This window comes from Protopterus annectens, chromosome 6.part0 (assembly GCF_019279795.1).
Source record: "Protopterus annectens isolate FY-2018-M chromosome 6.part0, PAN1.0, whole genome shotgun sequence".
NCBI classification, from domain to species: domain Eukaryota; kingdom Metazoa; phylum Chordata; order Ceratodontiformes; family Protopteridae; genus Protopterus; species Protopterus annectens.
The window spans coordinates 1,773,360,271-1,773,375,713 of record NC_056737.1 but is presented as its reverse complement, the minus strand read 5'-3'; positions in this window follow the sequence as shown (position 1 = coordinate 1,773,375,713).

The following is a 15,443-nucleotide window of genomic DNA, read 5'->3' as shown; positions in this document are numbered from 1 at the left end:
CCACACCCAGGCTTGGGTTATTGCTATATTATAAGTCATCTTGTTCCTGACCAGTCAGTATTTTTCAAGAAATGATCTTAGGGCATTTTGTTTTATAGGGAGTTCAATCATAAGTTTGTAACATTAAAGTGGCATGCATTTGTAATATTATTTCCAGGGTTATCTGTAATGTACTCATGGGTGGTGATAATAATGAGACTTGATTATGTTTTTGGGACTCTTCCATTTTGGTATTGAAATGTATTATTACTACTTCCATACTATCAACGCTAGTGTGCCTATATGACTACAGTGAAAGAGAAGGTAGTAATATTCGTTACATATTACGTCCTATTTTAATGTTATTATGATGCAACTATTTATTCCTTGACCTTATTTAAAAATTGCAGTTTGTGCAAAGCTCTGTCTGCTTTAATTATATATTTGTTAAGTATATATGCCAGTTTTTTCTCACAAGAAAACTGCTTCACTAACACAGCAGCATGCATATTGATAAATTATTTCAAACATATACATTGTTAAACATTTCAGATTTCAGGAAGAATTTGTTGAATGAGAAGATAGACAAGTTTAAAGAGTTTGTAGTGTTGAGGGGGTCCATTCTAACAGCTGATAGTTTTGTTTTTACATTCTTTTCTGTCACTATCTCCAGTTTTTTTAAAGATGTGGAGAATACCTGTTGTTTTAATTTTTTGTAGGAGAGAACTTCCTGGTGGTCCAGTGACTTGATTGCAGATACAGCCAATCACAATGCAAAGGGCAGGTATATATTATGCCACAGTATGAGCTGACATGTTTGTGCTGTTAAGGATTCCATTCTAATAGTTGATAATGTTGTTTTACATTATTTTGGTTCCTCTCTCCTATCTTTTTAAACACATGAAGAACACCTGTTTTTTTTTCAATTTTTTTGTAAGAGAGAACTTCTTGGATGTCCAGTGGATTGACTTTTGATACAGCCAATCACAACACAAGGGATAGCTTTATATTACATCCTAGTATGTGCAGATGCTAGATGATCAGATGTCTTGCATGAATGGGGAAAGAGAAGTTATTAGTAAGATATTTTTAGTACTTGTCACTAAGTTTTGAAATGTGATCCCACAATTTTAATTTACTATAATATTATTTCACCTTCTAAAACGTTATAGTTTTATAAAGATGTAGCAACTGAAGGTGAGCTTTCTTAGATACGAGTTATTGTTTGCTTACAGTGTTTGTTGGTTTTTATCAGGTTCTTTAATAAGATGTACTTAAACTATAACTTATGATAATGCAACTTTAACTTTTATGTCTTTATTAACAATGGACAATCTTACCAGTTATGCTTTAGATGATTTACTAAAATACATATTTTTTAAATGTGCATGAAGTTAGCATATGTAAAGTACACAGATGAAATAACAGCTTTATATATGAATTGTAGCAAAATTGAGGAATTAAAGGGTATTTTGGAAGGCAAACTCTTAGATCTCCCATTAGGATGTAAGTGCAGTAATGTAAGGGGACAAAAATCAATAAATTATTTTGTAAAGAATTGGGTAGAGGACATTTCAGACCTCAATATGTTTATTAAATAGGATAATAGTGCCAATAGATCTATTAAAGGAATTTTAATAATGAAAACAGTGGTACAGAAAATTTAAATACACTAGAGGGTGAATGTGGGGAACTCAGTCATACAAGTATCTGTGAGAATCTTAATGTTAGTCTGATTAACTCAACTAGCATTGATATGGCACAGTCAGATAGTTTAGCTGAGACTAATAAATGTGCTAAAAAGGTACTTGCCAAAAAGGAAGAATTAAAACAGATTTTCATCTAAAAGAAAAAAAAAAGATCAAGAATAACTTGGAAAAGAAAGAAGAAATTGAATAATATTAGTGCAAAGAGTATTACGTTAGATAACAGCTCTTGTAAAATTGTGGAAACTGCATGCTTGATGAGAAAACAATATAACAGTTTGGATGATAACATCAGAATAGATTAGGATATGTTGGACAGTGGAAAAGGATGTGATACTCAAGTTCAGGAAGGGGGCTACACTCAGGTTAATGATAGTAACAGTAAAGAAAAAAAAAAGGAAAATAAGAGCCATGGGAAGACTGAACATTTTGATACGTGCACGTTTAACGACGTAGACATAATGGCGGAAAATGAGATCGTGTTAGTAGCTTACTCCACACTGAAACAAACTGTAAGGGGATTGCCACAGTTAGATTAAATAGAATAACAGTATTGTCTCTTTAAGGAATGAAAATGGTAGCCGTGGTTAATCTGTTACCTAAGTTATTGACAGGGCGGATAAATATAAAACAATATTGGTACATTCTGGTACCAATGATTTGAATACCATTCCATTAAATCATATGAAAAGGGACATTTTGAATATTTTGGAACAACTAGAAATAAACTCTGTTAATGTACTATTGAGCGGGATAATTCCCTCACCTAGATGGAATGATTATTTATTTACAAATGGTCATCTTTTTAATTATTGGCTTAGAAAGTTATGTATACTTTGTAGAATGTAGACTATTACTAATTGGGAGGATTGTTTATACCATCTGAGGATGTTTTCTAATGACTATTTTCACTTAAATTATTATGGCACTGGATATATTGTAGGTAAATTCTCAGAAATCCTTAAATCTTATTTGGACTTGAGAAAAGGGACTACAAATGATCCAGAAGAGCTTATTTCCCTGTAAAGTCTATTTCTGCACTCAAAGCATTGATAATAAGCATAATGAACTGATTATGCTAATTAATTACAAAAATGATAAGGTGATAGTAATTTTTGAGCCCCAGAATGCGACTTATTTGTCCATTCCTGGATATTAAAAATATGAATGACTGAGAGAGAAATTAAGAAATGGGGGTATACTTGTTTTAATTCATAAGTTACTTCAAAGTTGGTATTACATAATAAATTAGAAGCTATGATTTTAGATTCATAAGAAAACAAGGAAAGGTAAGGTTAATGATGTGTTACTGTTCTCCTAGTGTGGATAATATATCTTACAATGAATTTTTAATACACTTAAGACTCATTTAAATTCAGGTAATATTATTTAGGAAATTGTATTTACCCTAATATTGATTGGTGTATTTTTTTATACTGGTCACTTCTCTCAAAGTTTATTTGGACATTTTGTGCCTTTATAATTTAAAACAGTTGGTAATAGCTAATACAAATGATGATAAAGTACTTGATCTTGGCCTAATTAATCAAAGAGGACTGAGTTCTGATTTTACCACTGACACGTTTGGGAGGATTGGACCATAAGGATACTAGTTTTATTTGGAAAAGAAGACTATACTCACCCAAAGAAAATACTATAATATTAGAAAACTTAATTATAAGCTAATTAAGGAAGAAGTGTTGAAGATTACATGGGTAGATGCAAATATGAAGGAAGAAAGTAAAGTTGTGTACACTTACCATAAATGTAGATGTTTGAGTGTATTCACTGCTGCAGTCATCACATTTGGGTTATCTGCTTGCAGTAACCCTCAGTCGGCCTGATTATCAAAGTCTTGGGTCCTGCATTGGTTGCTGTCTCATCTTCCATGACGTCAAGTAGTCAGGGGTATAAAGCATGCAGCTGATGCCATTATATCAGTTTTTCATGCCCCAGATGTCAGGTGCCCCCCTAATGGGAAGCAATTAAATATATATATATATATATATATATATATATATATATATATATATATATATATATATACAAGGTTATACCTCCAGCAAAAAAGCAAATACACCAAAAAGCTTTAAAGCATAGTAAAGGAGAATAGAGGTATAGCCAAAAGAGGTCAGGGGGCTGGACAGAGAGTAACCAGGACTGCAACAGTGAATACACTCAAACATCTACATTTATGGTAAGTGTACACAACTGTACTATGTTCTTCATGTTTCACTGTTGCAGTCATCACGTTTGGGTAGATTCCCAAAGCTAAGGATGGGAGGAGGAATTTAAATGCATTATGACCAGCTATAAGGCCCTGCAAGACTGCAGTAGCAAAGCCGGATCTGGTTTTAGAGAAAATTGGCAAATGGTAATGCTTGTTGAAAGTATGTACAGAACTCCAGGTAGCAGCTTCTAGGATGTCCCTGGTGGGGACACCTCTGAGAAAGGCTGTAGAGGTAGATGCAGCCCTGGTTGAGTGTGGTCTTATCCCCTGTGGGATAGGTTTTCCATGGTGCTTATAGCAGAAATGAATGCAATGGCCTATCCATTTAGAAATGGTTTGCTTTGAAATGGCCTTCCCTTCTGCTCCTGCAGTAAATGCAACCAGCAGCTGTTCAGATTTCCTGAAAGGTTTACCCCTGTCCAAGTAAAATCTATGTTATCTGTGCACGTCCAAGGAGTGCAGTATTTGTTCCCCTTTGTTCTGTGGATTAGAAAAGAAGGTTGGCAAATGAATGGACTGAGTAAGAGCCACACTGGATACTACCTTGGGCATGAAGGAGGGATTGGTCCTGAGGAACACCCTGTCCGCATGAAAGATGATGAAAGGCTCCACTGCCAATAAGGGCCTGTAATTCAGATACCATTTTTGCTGAAGTGATTGCTAAAAGGAAGGCTGTTTTCCAAGAAAGGAATTTTAACTCTGCCCTTGCAGTTGGCTCCAAAGGAGGTAGAGTGAGTTTTTCCAATACAAAGTTAAGGTCCCAGGCTGGAGTTAGGGCTCTCCAGGGTGGTCTTAAGTTTTTGGTCCCTCTGAGGAACTGCTTGAGCAGTGGATGAGAGAAGAGGGGTAGTTCTGTGTTGTAATGAGCTGAAATGGCTGAGGCATGAATTTTGATGGAGGAAAAAGAAAGGCCCTTGTGAAGCATCTCAGTTAAGTACTGAAGAATCTGAGGTAAATTGGGTGCTGCTGTGCCCATCCCTTGAGTTTGGTTCCAGGAACAGAATCTTTTCCATTTTTCAGCATAAGATTTTCTAGTACTAGGCCTCCTTGCTCTAAAATGACATCCAACACTTGTTTGCTGAGGGATGGTAACAGAGAGATTAGGTAATTTGCCAGGCTGGCAGGTTCAGGGTTTAAAGCTGAGGATGTAGAATCTGGCCCTCCTGCTGGGACAGCAGGGTAGGGGTTTGAGGCAAGTGCCATGGAGCCAGCAGTGACACACTGTGCAAGAGGGGGTACCAGTGCTGGCATGGCCAGTCTGGTGCAGTCAGTATTGTCCTTGGTTTGTCCTGTTTGATCTGTAGTAGTACATTGGAGAGGAGAGGCAGAGGGGGAAAGGCATAAACTGATGGATTTTAGTTGAAGGACAGGGCATTCACTTTCCAAGCTTGTTTATGGGGAGTTCTTGTGCAGAATTTGTCCAATTGGTAGTTCTGGGGGGAGGAAAACAGGTCTATATCTGGGCTCCCCTATTTGTTTATCAACTTGTTGAAAGTCTTTGGTTCCAGTTTCCACTTGTGTGGGTCCATGAGATTTCTGCTTAGTTCATCTGCCAGTGTATTTAGTTTTCCTGACAGGAATTGAGCCTGTAGATGCACTTGATAGCTCAAGGCTGTGTTCCACAGAGCCATGGCTAGTCTGCAGAGGGGTTATGAATGGGTACCCCCCTGCTTGTTTATGCACTACTGCATAACAGTGGTGTTGTCCGTCTTTACCATTAATTGCCCTGGAAGAATGTGGTCCTTGAAGGCTGTCAGAGCATTCTGCACAGCTAACATTTCTTTTTGATTGATATGCAGGTGCATTTGACTTGGGTTCCATTTGGCCTGAATACACTTCCCTGCCAGGTGAGCCCCCCATGCATAGTCTGATGCGTCTGTTGTTAGGGTTTGGGCGGCAGGGGGTAGAGTGAATGGTAGTCCCTTGTTTTGGTGGCAGGCCTCTTCCCACCAAAGGAACTCTAACTGTAGGCAAGGTATGATAGGAATCATTGTTTCTAGATCCTGAGAATGTTGACACCATAGGCTGTTTAGATACCATTGTAGTTTCCTCATATGCAGTCTTGCATATCGAATTAGAAGAATGCAGGAGGCCATGAACCCCAAGGCTTGCAGTATTTGCCTTGCAGATAGCAGGGTTTTTGTGGCCATTTGTTTGAAGTAAGTTGTCAAATGAATTTGTTTCTCTGGTGTGAGGAAAGCCATCTGGGAAGTTGTGTTCAAGCTTGCTCCTAGGAATATAATCTGTTGACAGGGTACAAGATGTGATTTCTTTTCGTTTATGGTGTACCCCAGACAAGTTAACACCTTTTGTACAAATGCCAGATGATTCAAATGTATGTCCTGGCTTTCTGCCTGAATTAGACAATCGTCCAGGTATGGGTATATTTGAATATTTCTTTGCCTGCAAAATGCAATGACTGGAGCTAGGCACTTTGTGAATACCCTGGGCACAGTAGATAAGCCAAAGGGCAGTGTAGAGAAATGATAATGCATGTAGCCTGCTTTGAAGAGTAGGTATCTTCTGCAAGATTCCCTGACTGGGATGTGCAGGTAGGCTTCCTTTAAATCCACTGTTGCCAACCAGGCATCCTTGCTTAGCATAGGAAGCAACTGGTGAAGAGTTAGCATCTTGAATTTTGGGATCACCAAAAAGGTGTTTAGGATAGAAAGGTCCAGGATAGGACGCCATGAGTTGTCTTTTCTGGGTACTAGGAAATGTCTTGAGTAGAAACCTCGTCCCTTTTCCTCTTCTGGTACAGTTTGAATAGCCCTTATGCTTAAGAGAGAGTACTTGCTTTTGAGCCTCTGCCCACTGATTTGGGGGTAAGTCTGGCCAACCGTTTGGGGATGGTAAAGTGTAGAAGCGGAATCTGTATCCTTGGGAAACTATATTTAAAAACCATTTGTCCTGGGTAATGAGTTCCCAGTTTTTTGCCTACAGAGCAATCTTTCCCCCTAAGGGAGCAGGCAGTTGAGAAGGGCTCGGAAGTTTTAAAGTTAAGTCATTGAGACAGTTTACCAAAGGGGGGAGTCTTACTACTCCCTGATTTGGAAGTGGGAGCTCCCCACTGTTTAGTCCTGTGCGTACCCTAGGACTGAAGCCTGGCTGTTCTGCTGTTTCTGGGTTTGGACTGAGAAGCCCTGGAAGAGGCATGAAAGGACCAATTCTTAGAGGGCCAATGCCTACTAAATCTTGGAGGCTGTACTTGTAGGAAATATTTGACAGTTTACATAGATTTAGCTTTTTCCTCCATCTTTTTGAGTACGTCTTCTGCTTTGTTGCCAAACAGGTGATCCTGATTTAAGGGAGCATCCAGCAATTTAGCTTTAACATGATCTGGCAAAGATTGCTCCTTAAGCCAAGCATGCCTTCTAAGTACAGACCCAGTAACAGCAGCCCTGCAAGATGCCTCTAATGAATTAAAACTGCATTGCAACTGCAGTCATCTCCCCTTTCTGTGAAGTATGCTCGCTGTTAATACTACAAATGAAATGAAATTGGAAATGAAAGTGCTTAACTGAATCACTGCACTTTATCAATAAACTTGTTGTTCATGAATTAATTTGGAGTTTGTACTTTTAGACTGGAGTTAAAACTGAAATTGTGAATTATCGTCACGCTGTTGGGACTGCCTTTATTGGATTCTGTACAGATGGGGAATACAGTATTTTACATTGCAAAGTATGTTTTCCAACTTGTTCAGCAGAATGCATTAAATCCTGTTAATCCTTATTATCAGCACAGTCAGGAATCAACATAATTTTCTGTTTAAGCAATCCAATAATATGCTGCTGATACTTTATTATATGAAACTGGCAATTTAAGGCCATAATAGTCAACGTTGCAGAAGTGTATACCTTCTTACCCCATCTATCCAGCGCCGTGGAATCTCTATCAGAGGGGGGTAGGATTTTTGGCAGTAGTAGCCTTAATGCCCCTGAGTCCCTGTGAAATGGTCTCAGAATCTGCAGTAGGATTTTTAAAAAGGAACTTGTGAGAGTCAGGAACCCTGTAATATCTATCAGGTTTTCTGGGAGCAGGAGGAAGGTAGAGACATCCACAGGTTCCACAGTTGAAGCATCTTGCGGCATACCAGACTCAAAATGAGTCTCAGTAGAGGCCTGCAAATCTGAAGTAGCAGGTATCAGGGACTGCGAAAGCACCTCACTGAGTACCAGTAAGCTGGCGACTAGCTTTGGAGAAGCGTTGTCGGCAGCTTTGGACCTAGGCGGTCTGTCTCTGTCTTTATTTTTGCATTTTTTTGGAATGTCAGTAGTCGGATGGCTTACCAAAGACATATCTGGATTATTGAGCCAAGTACCAAAATATTTAGAAACATAAATATACTGACGATGAATAGTTTGTTGTTTAAATAAGGCACAAAACCAACAGCGAGGTACGTCATGGTCAGGGTCTAGGTAAGGAATACAGTACGAATGAAAATCTTTATGAGGTATTTGCATTCCACAAGAAATACAATTATTGACTTTTACTGACATCAGTTTAGAGCAAGAAAAAGATTCCCCAACGGGGTACTTAGCTTTAGTTGAAGACTTCGGCTCTGAAACTCGAAAACGAAAATTTCAGGAGTCGGCCAACCAGCACTTGCGAACTGCTTCTGCTTCGGGCACTGCAAGGCAAGAAAGAATGATGTAAAGGTGTCGGCTGCATGCTTTATACCCCTGACTACCTAACAACATGGAAGATGAGACAGCAACCGATGGAGGACCCAAGACTTTGATAATCAGGCCGACTGAGGGCTACTGCAAGCAGCTAACCCAAATGTGATGACTGCAACAGTGAAACACAAAGAACATCTTGATTGTGACTATTCAGTTTTGGAAGGAGTTTTACTTAAAGGGGTAGAAACAACTATTATGAACAAACCCATAAAGACAAAAAGTTATCATGTTGGTGGAGTACTGCATTGTTAAAACTTTATAAAAACAGAAAGAGGGTGTTTAGACTTTATAGGAAATATCCCTCAAGGTTATACATAGCAAAATTGAATAACATAGGGAAAGTATTACAATTTAAAATTAAAGAGGAAAGACAGAATTATGAGAAGCAATTGGCAGTGAATATTGTCAACAAAAAGATGTACTATAGGTATATTAATTCATTTAGAAAGCTTAAAAGCACAATTACATCACTAGAAGTTCATGTGAACAACATAAAAAATTTATATGGGATTGCAAATGAGTTTAATAAGCATTTTGCGAAAGCTGATAATGGTAATAAGTATCTGGTTAATTTATTATACTGATTAGACACTTCTGAAAGGGGTATTGCTGACCAGCAAAACAGTGTTTTCTGTATGAAGGTAATTGGATCCCTACCTTTCAAATTTTCAAGGGTTCTAATCTACCTTAAATGTTTTCTACTAGCTCTGTCTTCTAAGTCTATTACTGTCTACTTCAATAGTTCTAAATTATCTATAGTTTATCCAGTGTTAAAGCAGCTTGTAGTTTTTGCTCCTTCAGAAATTCCAGTACTGAATCAAACTGAAGCATTAATGCCTGTTTAATTTCTCTAAACCTATTTTCTGTTTGTGTGCAGTATAGATTCATACTTTCGTCTCTATGCCTTAATCCATCCATTATCTGGTGCAAGGCATCCTCTCAATGTAAGTTGTTATCCATAACCTCACTTATGGGTTCTCCTTTCTCCAGTGATCTTTCACTGCTGTAATTGCTCTCTTGCTAGTCAGTGTTTTTTTAGTTCAGTGGGCTCCCTGCTTTTTTTCCCAGTGTCATCTGATGTCTGCTCCAGTTCTCATTCCACTAGTTTTACCTACGACCACCCTTTTTAACTGTTGCTTCCATTGTTTTTCTACTCTGCTCTCCTGTGGAGTAAATCAGGATGTGACTAAGACCTGGACTCCATTATCAGAAGTCCTGCATTGTTTTACATTTTGATGCAGTGAAGAATTGCCATTCAGCTATCACAAAGCTATATTTTATCATTAAACTCCCATGTTTCAATTGCTGTACTACGCTAAAAGCTTATAAATGGAAGTTATGTGCTTACCAGAACAATGGATCCTTTTTGTCCAAGTCTGTCCAGTATGGCTGCTGGATACCAAGCTACTTGTCAAATCTGATCCAACCATCAGCCTGTGCTCCAGTGCCTTGAGCTCCTTCAGAAACATTTCCATGATCCTCTGTGAATGTCTCCATTCAGATCTCATTTGCCACTGTTGTGAACAGTCAATTTGCAGCCAGCAGTTAAGTATTCCACAGCTTTCTAATAATACTTCTTTCACTGTCTAATTTTGTTGTCTCATTTTCTTCATGGTGGGTAGGCAGTTAGCCTGACATAATCTTGTTGTAAAAAAAAAAAAAAGTACTTTTTTAAATTATCTTTTCCTTAATCTTGTATTAAAGATGGATAAGACCTTTAAGTGTGGCAAATGCAGCCACAACTTATGTGTAGTCTACAACACCTAAATGCTGATTGTTCAGTTTGTAAGTGGGTTGGTCCTAGATTCTTATTTGACAGAAGGAATAAACTGATTATGAAATTTTTTCTCCCAAAAGACTCCTCAGATAAAGCAGTGAACATGAAGGAATGAAAAATGAAAGAAAAAAAAGAAAGGGAATCTAAAAATGTAATGTTGATGAGACAGGTCTTTCGTCTTCCCCCTACTTTCAGAGAAGAGAGTCTTCTCTTTCTATGACAACAACATGCAAGTCTCCAGTCCTGGAAACTATCATGATTAGAGATAAATCCCCTACCAAACTTTCAAGACATTCTTTAGAAAGAGAATTATCATGCTTAAAGACCTCTAGATTACCATCAGTAACTTCTGAAGTAAATTGGAAGACCATGATGACAGAATTTTTTGAAGATGCAAATTGAACTGGGTATCATCACATCCTCTTCTGTTTCTAAGCTGGCTTAGTTGGACCCACTTCACCACATTTAACTCCTTCTGCAGTGCCAGTTTCCTCATGTGTAGCTCTGGAACACACTACCTAGCCAGATCCTTTTAGATCAGCTCCAAAAGGTCCTCCTACATCATTGCAGACCCTAATGCAACTGATGCACTTGACACCAGTACCATTGGTATCAAGTAAATCTCAGACCAGAGTGATCGACATCAAGGCCAACCTCCAGTCTATAGAAAAAGGCACCATTTTTCCAAGAGAGAAGGTAGAACAAAAGGCAAGAGGTAAGTGAAAGGAAGAAATCAAAATTAAGCGTGGAAAGACTGAAGAACATTACTGCAAGAACAAAAAAAGAGAAAGGCAGATGTTGACTACATGGCTCAAACTGTGAGTGTACAAAGCCAGCTGAATGAGAATTGTATGCTTGCAAATGTACTACACAATGAAAAGAGTGAGCTTAATAAGTCTAACGGTGATGAAGATCATTCCTTTTTTAACAAGTGATAGAGCAGATATTACTGTATTAGCAGTTTAAGATTCTTCATACCTGGTCAGAAAAGATATTCTTGTAATTGAAGTTTCTATTATTACAGGAACTGATACTTACATTTGCAAAGATAATGAACATTGAATAGTGTTATGCTTGCCAGGAGCAAAAACAGAAGATGTGAGACAAGCCTTGGAATGCCTTAATGTAAGGAAGTACAGATCTGTTTTTATTCATGTAGGGAAAGATTATCTTAACCACAAGGACTCTCTGACTATAAGTAGGGAATTTACAGCCCTCTTAGATAGTATAGCATTTACTCGTGTTAGGACACGTTTTTCACAAATTGCATATAGAAAGGATAGTTAGGTCACTGTGAATGAAAATATTTTTGGAGCAAATACCTACATGGAAAAAATGTCCAGTTTTAAAAAATGGAAACATGTAGAGCATCCAAGCCTAGTTTTGGGCACACATGTTCAGACAGCATGGTGTGCATTTGTCAAGATCAGGGAAAGAGAATTTTTGTAGCGGATATTTTGCGATGTTTGACAAACACTTGCCAGATCGAAAATTTAACATTTCACAGATAGCAATATTTGATGCATCTCTGATGGTTGTTAATGCTAGAAGCATTAATAATAAAGTTTTTTTTTATTGGAAACTTTGCTGTTTCCACAAGACTGATGTTGTTATTGTTTGTGAAACATGGTTAAAGAACAATGACTGGAAACCAGTTCTGTTAGGGTATAAATATTTTTACTGTAACAGACATTCTAACAAAGAATCAGGTGGAGATGTTATCATAGGGATTAAAGATATTTATGAGACCTGTGATTCTTACATATTCAGCGATAACACCAATATATGGACTGTATAATTATGGCAATAAAGACAACCCTGGGACATATAACAATTGTTGGAGTGTATAGACCACTAAAGTCAAGTGCTGATGCTCTTGAGGAATTCATACATTTCTTGCAAGAAACACAGGAGGGAAGAATAATATTAACTGGGGATTTAAATTTGCTAAAAACAGATTGGAATAATATTGATTCAACAACATTAGTTTGGAAATTATTCATAACATATGTTCAGGGACAACAATTGCTTCAGATTGTAAAAAAAAAACGATCAGGGAATGGAACATAATAGACATTGTTTTCTTAAAATAATTACTATTACATAAAGTCAAGTTTTACCACCATTGATGTGTAGTGATCATGGGTTTATAAAGGTTAATTTGTTGCTAGATATTTCTGCCAAACTGAAATGTAAACCAATGCACAGAAGATTAATTACAGACTATATGGAAGCAAAACAGTCACCATGTAAAACTCATGGAGTTATGTGTTCAGTTTAAAATCTGCAAATGGAATGTGAAAAGTTTTGAAAGAGAAATTGTCTAAGTACTAAAATTTTTAAAGAAATTAACATCAGGATCTAGGCATACAATGTCAGGGGGATATATTTCCATAAGAACAAGATACCTGGTTTAGGTGAGAGACAAAAAATTAAGAAATGGAAGAAAGGTTGAACTACAACTTTGAAAGCTGAAATAAGCAAGCTGGACAAACAAATTAAACATAGTGTGAGACAAGATCAAGAAAAATTTACAGAAAGATATTGAGCATAATAGGAATCCTTTTTATAGATACATAAGATGTGGAAGGAGTAAAGACATACAAATTGATAAATTGTGTGTAGATTCTAAAATGTATTCTCAGACACAACAGAGTATAGATATATTTACAAAGTCTTATGCAAAACAGTTTGGCTCCACAAAGTGGGTGATGAGTTGTCCTGGTGACATCCAGGTAACCTCAGATACTGGAATCAAATTAGATTATACTGAAAAAGAACTGCACAAACTGGATGCAAACAAAGCACAGGGAGGAGACAGAATTTGTAATAATGACCTAAGAACACTTCAGCAAGAACTTACAGTACCATTATATCTATTATTTACTGGGTCATATAAATATTAAACCTGTCTTTAAGGGAAAGGGGAGTAGGAGAAACCCAGAAACTTAAGTCTACTTTCATGTTGTGGAAAAATAATGGAGCAGGTAATATTGGATAAATTAATGTCAGAATTGTATCGGTTGGGATTTGGAACCATATAGCAACATGCATATAATGAAAATAGATCTATTACCACCTGTAACATGATATTCTATAACAATATAAAAGCTATGAATGAAAAATTGTGATGCAATGTAATTTATATAAATTTAACTTCAGCATTTGACATGGTCATACACAAAAAACTGATCAAGAAATAAGAACTAGGTATCGATGTACTCTTGATAAGACTGATATCTGCATGGCTTACAAATAGGACATGGCAAGTATCAGGTGAAATTCTTGGTTACAGTCAGGATGCCCAAACAGGGCTCTACCCTAGGCCCTTACTTATTTAGATTATATATATATGATATATAAATAAATATGAGTATTTTTTTTTTTTTATGGGGGGGTCCACAATAACACACACTGATTCTATCTATGCCTTTCCTTCACCTGCAGCATAATTCTTGGTGATTCTGAAGCTAATGTTGGCTGGACCAAAAGTGGCGAGTCCATGTTAGGTGGATTTGAGACCGTCATTGTTAGCCCATAGTGAGAGGTGTCATCACTGACTAAGCTCCATTATCTGCAGCAGCATCTTTCACACTGTTAAATTTATGTCTGCTTTCTTTCTTTTTCCATTTTTTATTAATATTAGATTATTTATTTATTCAGATCGGAAGTTAAAGCCTTAGATCTTCTTAATTTGGAAGCTTAGTTAAACCTGTCATATTTCACAATCTTTTCTGTAATGGTCAAGCCTTAAACAGACACAGACACTACATGTGTAAGTAGTTAATGGATACTTGTCTAACTATAAATTTACTTTCCTGTCAAAAATGTTATCCTTGAACTGAAGATGGTGTAGGCTACTGATGATTATTATTTATTTAGCATTTACCAGGACAGTCCAGCTGGGATGACAAGCATACCCCTTTTCAACGGAGGCCCGTAGATAAAAGTACACATAAAAATTACTTGAGTAATACAGACTAATGTTTAGAAAAGAATACATGAGAAAAAACATATTTAAATAAAAGTTATTTACACTATGTGCACAAGAGAAATCTGTTCACATAAGGTCAGGCAAACATACAGTCAAAGAAAAGATGCAGTTTAATATAGTGAGAGGTGCAGATGAGGAAAAAGGAAAAATAATTAGCATGTGATACAGTGTATGTATGGAGAAGGCAATTTCAGAGAAAAGACAGAAAAAGAACAAAGCAAAAAAAAAAGTCTGTAGAGGTCAATTTCAGGAAAAAAAGGAAAGCAAGGAGTGTTGCAACGGAAAGTTTAGACATGGAGCTACTGTGTATTAACTGCAGCTTGGTAGGTTAGATAAAAGGGTCTATATTGTAAAACTGAAAAAGCTAATCATCACCGAGTACACTTTGGTCGACACATAGACAGCGACCGCTAATTATAGCAAAGTGCACAATGAGAGAAAATTAAAACAGTGAAACGTTTTGTTTGGCCAAGAGCAAGAACCTGGTCTGATGTAGACAACGAAAAACACCAAGGAAAGAATCACCGCACCGTAAGTGAAGAATAATGTTCCTAACATGAGGTAATGCACACTACCCTCCCTAATGATATGAATTCCCTACGTGAATGTCACACAACCCTTGAAGCAACTGGACATAATTCAAATAGTAAAATGACTGAACATCGTGACCAACCCCAACACACTAAATCCGTGCAGTAGAATGTAAGAAAACAATATAAAGTGTAGTCGTTGCATACAGCTAACATATGTATAGAGAATAAATTAGACTTTTAGTAACATAGCTACAGTACGTAAGAAGTCCTGAGTGATATACTCCTCCTTTTTGTGAAGTACTGACTGTGAACGGTGTTCCCGCTCTAAGGATTTCCTCTTCTTTGGGGATACTGGACAAGCTGACAGAAGCTGCACCCTCAATTAATTTACCCTATTCTGTTCATGTACCACCATTGAAATCATGGCTGATATATCTGATATTCGCTTACCCAGCAAACACCGAATACGCCTATGCCACCCCTCAACATGGTTCTGTGTTCGCGGTAAAGCTTTAGTGTTAAGGGATGACACATTCCAG